Source organism: Daktulosphaira vitifoliae, unplaced genomic scaffold, assembly GCF_025091365.1.
Source record: "Daktulosphaira vitifoliae isolate Bord-2020 unplaced genomic scaffold, ASM2509136v1 Scaffold_5, whole genome shotgun sequence".
NCBI classification, from domain to species: domain Eukaryota; kingdom Metazoa; phylum Arthropoda; class Insecta; order Hemiptera; family Phylloxeridae; genus Daktulosphaira; species Daktulosphaira vitifoliae.
Window position 1 is genome coordinate 33,108,393 of NW_026099576.1, and position 8,642 is coordinate 33,117,034.

The 8,642-nt window shown below is 23.8% G+C and overlaps 1 long non-coding RNA gene across 4 annotated transcripts; it reads right to left on the minus strand.

The window, feature by feature from the left end:
- Nucleotides 1-4,708: 4,708 nt before the first annotated feature.
- LOC126908019 (uncharacterized) lies at nucleotides 4,709-6,441 on the minus strand. Of its 4 annotated transcripts, none has more exons than XR_007704680.1 (5): nucleotides 6,039-6,435; nucleotides 5,921-5,962; nucleotides 5,606-5,843; nucleotides 4,871-5,431; nucleotides 4,709-4,809 (listed from the first exon to the last, which is right to left on the minus strand). It is a non-coding gene; the product is annotated as an uncharacterized LOC126908019 (long non-coding RNA). The 4 variants fall into 4 exon arrangements; XR_007704681.1 differs by having other exon boundaries at nucleotides 4,871-5,028; nucleotides 5,119-5,431; nucleotides 5,921-6,432; XR_007704679.1 differs by having other exon boundaries at nucleotides 5,921-6,434.
- Between the last annotated feature and the right edge of the window lie 2,201 nt (nucleotides 6,442-8,642).

Sequence of the window (8,642 nt, forward strand, 5' to 3'; positions counted from 1 at the left end):
TACCATATTGAAAAATATACTATTTTTGTATGATAATTATGGGTTTTGTATTTTATTTTAATAGAAGTTGATGTTGCTTTTGCAATTATCCATCAATTTTTTAAAATTAAACACTATCTACAGATTTGCATCGAAGCGTTTCTTATGATAGTGATTTTAATCACTGTCAGATTAAATCTATACTGGACCCTACTATGCAATGTCTCCACTATGCCGCGACCCCACTGTGCTACCGTTTTTTTTTTTTAACAACTATATATCATAAAAACATATCGTATAAAAATTTGAAAACAATTTTTGATTTTTTTAACAATAGTACTTTTGGCCGCCTAATTTTGATTTTTAAACCATTATGTGACAATAGCTTGTAAAAACACTTGCGCCATTACATCCGAGAGTTTAATTTATATACCTGTAAGTCAGTTTTTAATCAGCTAATTTTTATTATATTATGTTTTTTATTTTTTTTTTAAGTAAAAATTGACTAATGATAATTGTAAACAATTTCTATGTCTTTCTTTTTTTAGGAAATATTAAGACTTATTTCGTTATTTGGAAAGCGCATGTGATATTTAAAAATATTTTTAAAGAAACAACACAGAATATATTTTTATATAGTCTGTGGAAACACTGTAAAATTGATAAGAATCAATTTACTTGTCTAGGGGGTTACGACTAGTTTTTGGTTTGTGACTCATACAAAACGTATTAGATTATTTTTATCAATTCTTTTAGTTTTTGCATAGTTTTTAACGACGTTAAACAATAAAATTATCAATTATTAAATTATAATAATTAACAATTAGTTAACTATACTTATGATCCATACTAAATAAGAGTTTTAATTCATCCTAAAACTAGGTTCAACACGAATACAGAACTTCTTGGACACATTCTTAATGAGACGTCTTAGAAAAGTGATTTTAATCACTGGTAAATTTAAATCTAAACAGGTTTCCCATTTTCCCGGTATCTTTCATACTTACAACTAAAGTAGAAACTTAAGGGGTGCTGTTACTATTTTTTCACCCCAAAATATATTTTATATAAGAACACATATATATCTTAAATATCTACAATTTATTTTAGGTCAATGTCCCATAGCCTCTAGTTATGTTTTTACATCTAAATGTACTAAATTTTTGGATTTATCATATCTCATTTGCGTTTTTATCCACAAAAAAATATTGATTACATAAATTATAATGCACGAGAAATTTAATGTTTTTTAAAAAAAAGAAATGCAGTTATTTTTATAAATATTATTTGACTATGTGAAATAAAAATAAAACAATTCTTTTCTTAGATTAAAGATACCACTAAAATTATCACAATTCAATAGCCTTGTAAAATAACTGTGAATGTATCAAATTATTTAAGATACATATAACAAATGACTTTTTTACAGCAAATTTTAAAACTCGTACATGCAACATTTCTTTCTGAACATGTTAGCATAGTACAGCCAGTTTTTTTTTACATTTGTAAATTTATAGCGCGTACTAGTGACATAACTGTCTCGATATATCAAACTATGTACAGCCCGCTATTTTTATATTATAAGATTAAAGTCATCGTTTGTTTTGAAAGTGTAATATAAACTAAAACAAACTTTCATATATCAATATGACTTTTTATAGGCAGTTCTCAAAATCAAATTCATATGTATATATACAGAGTTTTCAGTAAATAAGGAAACAAGCCAATTGTTCCAACAATGAGAACAATATAAAGCCGTTCGCTTACTTACTGAAAACTCTATATATAATACAATATACAAAATATAATATATATATATTTGTATATAAAGGTTATGATAAAAAAAGAGGTATCTATAATTAAAGAACCAANTTAATTAATGTACATCACTATTTTTATCTAAGATATCAAATCTCGTATATAATAATGTGTGTATTCAATATTTTTTATATTGGATAGAAAGTCTAAAGTAGTCTAAACTGTAGTGAAGTATATCCCAAAAATCTAATACATACAGTTGTATAGGCGCAACTAGTAGCTATTAGATGTTGACCTCACCAAAAATGTAGAATTTATGTGATCTTATATAAAAATATTCTTTAGGGTGAGAAAATAATAATAACATCAACTGAAATTTTATTCTAGATGTGCCTATAGAAAAGTTTCAGGGAAATGATAAAACAAATTAGATTTAAATTTAACAGCGATATAAATCACTATTGTAATACGTTTCAATACAAATTGCNACTATTGTAATACGTTTCTATACAAATTGCGTCACCGTTTAAAATTTAACGTATATTCCATGAAACATTGAATACTAGCTAATATAATTAATTAATTCGTATGAACCAGAAGAAAAAATTAAAAAGTATAAAATAACTCAAATTTACTATAAAGTGACAATGTGTATTAAAAGTCATTTGTTTTTATATTAATTGTAATTTTGAATAAACAAGAATACTAGCNTTGTAATTTTGAATACACAAGAATACTAGCAAGTAGTTATGTTGTAAAAATTATTGATATTAGATAGCTAAGGAAATATTTTAAAACTAATGTAATCAAATGCCTGTCCTTTTACTATTTTCTTCAGTGACATTTTTATTGATACAGAATAATATAATTAAAAGAAAATATATTATACATGTACATTAAATCGGAAGTTTAAAAATGTAATGTTTTATATTGAATAAACGAATAAAGTTATGTTAAAAATTGAAATGTCATAATATTAAAATAAAACTGCAAACATTTCATTTAATTCAAAATTGGTATTCTCATTAGAAAAAAAATATTTTTNTAAAAATTGGTGTTCTCATTTGAAAAAAAATATTGACATACATACAAGGCATTCGAGATGAACTTAAAAATTGATACATAGCTAATAATTCTAGAGTTTAAATATAAAATTATTAAAAAAAATCTTGGATAATTCTATCAGCCAAATTCAATTATTAAATCTAGCCTTCATTTGATATAATATTTCTTATAACTTTTCTGAATTACATTCAATTAACTTAAGAATATATTAAATAGTTTATCATAATAAAAAAAACAAAATGATAAATTTATTATAATTAAAAGTATACAGAAAAAATATTCAGCTATAGATTATTAAAGTAATATATGTATCTAATAAATGCTAAAAGTTAACTATCGATATTTTTTCAAAGAGAAATAGAATGGCCAACGTTAAATCTGATAGATCATTTATCGATTTATAAAACATTTTTGGAAGAAAAATAGTAAGCCATTACATAAAGTACCAATTGTCTTATGAAAAAATTCATATTATAATATTGGGTACGTATCAGATTTTGGATAATATCACAAAAATTAATCACTAAAACTAATAATTTACCAATGTTCAAACTTTTTNATACTAATAATTTAGCAATGTCCAAACTATTTATTTAAATACTAAAATAAAAAAAATTAATTGTATCTCATTGAATATATACATAATTTTCCAACTGTCTTTAATTAAAAAATAATAATATTTTATAATACAGTTTAATGATTACTATTTAAAAATAGATTTCTATATTATTCTTTACCCTCTTCGTAAATTATTATTGTTAGTCATCATAACTATTGGTACTAATATGCAAATAAAGTATATAATATAATTAGGGAATATAACAAATAAAATATTATTTCATTTTGATGAACGGTTGTTAAAATATACATGATAAATAAACAGCAATTATTTAATAATTTAACCAATGTAATTTTACATTAATAAAATGTTATATTTATTTAATGACATTTTTTCTGGATAAAGTTTAATTATAAAATAAAAAAATTACCTTGATAAATATCTGTATTTTTGGTAATTTAGATATTTTGGAATATTTGAATAAATATATTTACGACTGGGATAAATTTGAAAGTTAAACAACAAACAATATTTATCGTACTGCATTTTATAACTATTGAAAATTGTATTGAATTTTATTAAAACACATTGTATCGACATATATGACTTAACGTACATTCCATCAAATATTGATTACTTGCTAATAAAAATAATCATTAATAATATAATTAATTAATCTATATAACGAGAAAAAAGATAAATAATTTTACTAAAAAGTATAAAATATCTCAAATTTACTNATTAATTTTACTAAAAAGTATAAAATATCTCAAATTTACTAAGTAATTGTCTGTTTTTTTAAAAGTCATTTGTTTCTATGACAACTGTAACTTTGAATAATCAAAAATACTTTACAGAATACTATTACAGAAATTACTAATTATAATATATAAAAATTTACATCAATTGGATAAAAAGCAATAGTGGTTTATAAATTATACCTTTTGCTTCATTGAAATCTCTATCAGCTTTATTTTCTATTTCTCTTTTAAGTACAATACGAATACTCTTGAAACATTGTTTAATGGCTTCACAGTTTTTAAATTTACAATTCTATCTAGTATTACTAATTAGCCCATAGTTTTTGTTTTTTATCCAAATTTTTTTTGCAATTCTATTAATGGACAATTCTTTGGGGAAGAGAAAAATTAACACATATACATTTAATTATGTTAAAAAAACTTAGAGTTTCCTAAAAAATTTTTATTGTTACAAAATATAATATTAATATTTTAAGAAAATAAACATATTTTATTAATATTGGTTTTTACTTTAAAATTTTTTCACAAATCTGCAACAACAAATCNTTTATTCTAATTTTTGATTGACTCCATTATATTTCCAGAAATGATGTTAGAAAAATCATAGATTTGTAAAATTATTTGAGCTTTAGTGTTTAATTTACAAGTTTTAAAATAATATAAAACATTTGTTCTTCTATATAACATCTAAAAATAATGCAAAAGTTTTATAGTAATATTAGTGTTTATTAATCTTTAAATTTATTACCTTGCTTCATTAAACATTATACTAAAAATCTGTGTACTAATTTCTTCTATAAATGAATCTCTTGAGCCTTTTGTACATATTTTAATTATTTCATTTTGAATATGCTGACTAGTGTGATTTGTTTCTTTGTTGAATATTTCAGAAAACTTAGGTTTATGCTTGGAAATAAAACACAAGTTTTGTTGAAATTTCCCAAGAAAAATTATTTATTAAGAGATTAATAATTATATCTTCTCAGTTTTAATTACTTATTATTAGGTGATTTGATTACTTAAATTAGTTCCCTATCTTGATTTAATGATGAATTATTTTAGTTGTGTCAGACCATTCTTTGGATACTCAATATATTGTTATATCAATTAAACTTTTGTTATATTCCCTATTAGTGATAACTTCTAGTTTAGATTGAGTTACTAGTTGGGTATGAACAGTGTCAGTTATTTTTACAGTTACTTTATAATGTCCTGTCCATTTAGCAATATGAGTTAAATGAGTTTATGTACTAAAATGAGCATCAAGCTTTGTTAGTTTTCCATTTTTAAGACCTCTAGATCCACATAACTAATAAATATAAAAAACAAATAATTAAAGTTAAATTTTGAACAATAATTATTCCATACACAAAAATATTTATGCAATGAATACATTGATTTAATGATGAGTTATTTTTATTGTGTTGGTCCATTANTTGAACAATAATTATTCCATACACAAAAATATTTATGCAATGAATACATTGATTTAATGATGAATTATTTTTATTGTGTTGGGCCATTCTTTTGATACTCAATAAATTGTTATGTTAATTAGACTTTTCATATATTCCCTATAAGCTTCAACTTCTAGTTTAGATTGAATTATTATCTGGGTATGAACAGTGTCAGTTTTTTAACAGTTATTTATGAGTTTTTGTACTAGAATGAGCATCATGCTTTGCTAGTTTTCCATTTTTAAGACCTCTAGATCCACATAACTAATAAATATAAAAACAAATAATTAAAGTTAATTTTTGAACAATAATTATGCCATACACAAAAATATTCAACCTACTAAAATGAAGGATTGAAGCCATGGTTTTGTTATTGGAATTAGCTAAATATAATTCATTAGCTATTAATAATAGGCTTAATAGCAATTAAAATATATATTTAATATACAATATAATTACTATGCTGTTAGTTTTATACATGATTTACCACTAATATGAATCTTTTTGGACCAGACTGTAAATCAACTAAATCAAATTCCGAGTTGCCTGTATATTATGTAATATGGTTTTTAATTATTTCTTACTTGATTAGAGTCACCGCTGTTTCAGAATTTTTTGGATTAAAGATAACAAATAATTTTGAAATCGTTATTTAATCAACAAATTAATATAAATATAAAAAAAAATAACAGTTCTGCTACAATACAGATTTATTTCTCCAAGTAGAGAAGGTGCAAATTAACAATGATAACGAACAGATAGTATTCCATAGCTAAATATAGAATTTGTTTAAATAGTGTACATGATATTATTAAAGTCAATATATTGCACAAGCCAAAGAATGTTAACATTAGCATTATCTATGTTACCTCTACCACAGATTACATAAATGATATACTATTAATATTTTGTAGCGTATAGTTGCTGATATTTTGAAATGGTAAATTCGTTTGACAATGATATAACAATACATTATATTTGACTACTTATGCTAGTAGACGAATATTCAGTATTCGCCTTATGTGCGGCAATTAGACAAATAATTGGAACCAGGCTTTACATATAATTTTTTTAAATAAAATATGTATTTTGGTAAACATATAAAATGAAGTCTAAAAAGGCATTTAAACAACCGCGTACTCATTTTTTAAAAATACGGTCATTAATCGCTCTATATAAAACACCCCCACATTTAAATTGAACCATGTTTACCACGACTAAAAATATTTTATTTCTCACTAAATCCAAATACCCATCACCCATCTTTCATTTTCATTATTTATATTTTACCAACATTTTTGCCTTTTATTTTTGAATTATAACACGAGAGAACTAATTTTTTAAAAATACGGGCAATAATCACTCTATTTAAAACACCCCCGCATTTAAATTGAACAATGTTTACCATGACTAAAAATATTTGAAGAAGATCAAAAGAAAATTGATTGCCTAGTATTAACATNGCTCTATATAAAACACCCCCACATTTAAATTGAACCATGTTTACCACGACTAAAAATATTTGAAGAAGAACAAAAGAATATTGATGGCCTAGTATTAGCACTAAAGTAATTTCAGAGATAAGATGGGCAAGTCATAAACGTGCAGTAGGTTCGGTGTACATAAATTTGCCAGAAATTGTTAACTCATTACAGCGAATTACTGATAGAGAACTTCTCAATACAAAATTAAATATTATTTCAGAAGCACAAAAATTGCTTTTTCAAAAGGTGAATTTTAAATTTAGTTTTACAGAAAAATATACTTGGAAAAGCTAATATTTTATCAAACTAGTTACAAAATTCTAAAATTGATTTAATAACTGCACATGATATGGTTTCAACATGTTTTTTAGATATTTCATCTTTCAATAAAGAGGAACATTTTTAAAAAATAAAATGTAGTGCAAATGAATCGTGTGAACAGTTTGGAGGCAAAAATGACTTTGAGCAAGAACATATCAAATTTGGATATATTGAGCATTGAGCACAATATAGAACAAAAAAATAACTTTAATAATGTGATAAATACATTAACTTTACTACTGGAAAAGCGCAGAAAAATAANACAAAAAAATAACTTTAATAATGTGATAAATACTTGTAGAGTTCTATGCTTTTACAATATTTATTTTCTCCTACTTTTATTTTTGTATATTATGATAAAAATAAAACTTATTTCAGGTGTGAATTATTTTTGAATTGGATTAGAATTTAAAATAATATCCTATTGTGGAAATGAAAGCACCCATTGAAAACTAAAATTAAATAAATTTAGTGTAACTATAAATTTAAAAACTANATTTACTGTAACTATAAATTTAAAAACTAAAATAGATAATAAATATTTGAAAATCTACTTAAAATTAATTAAATATTTTTAGTAATTTTTTTAATTAAATATCAATTTGAATTTAACAAATAAAAGTAAGCTTCTACACAGTGGCAGGATCGTTTTTAACCTTCCCAACATGGTGGGGTGTTAGTTTGAAAGACTACCGACTACATGTTAGTTTACCAGTGTTCACTAAACATTTTTTTCAAAAAATAAAAAGGTCACCTAGGATAGAAAATTTGCCGACTGACTAATATGTCCGTAGGGGTGGACACCCCACACCATCCGCTGCACAGTGGCCACTCATAAGTAAGAAAGACAACAGTACTATAATCCTCAGTACGCCACTACTGTCGGATTTATGGTCCGATTCGNCCTCAGTACGCCACTACTGTCGGATTCATGGTCCGATTCATGGTCAAAAGAGATGAAGGTTATATGATCAGCATAAAAATTCATTTCAATTTCCACTTATATTAATATTGCATAAAATTCAATATTAGCCAGTGTTTTTATTAGTAAATATAAAATTATTAATAGTCATATTTTTTTAAATTATAGCACGAAAATATTATTTTAAAAAAGAGCAAGTAATTAGTTGACTTTTGAAAGTAAATAATAGTTATATAAAAACACTACCCCTTAAAGATGATTAAAACATAAGATGTTCTCGTCAAAATATTTTTTTAAATTTATCAATGACTTAAAATTTAGAATTAAGCGATTTTA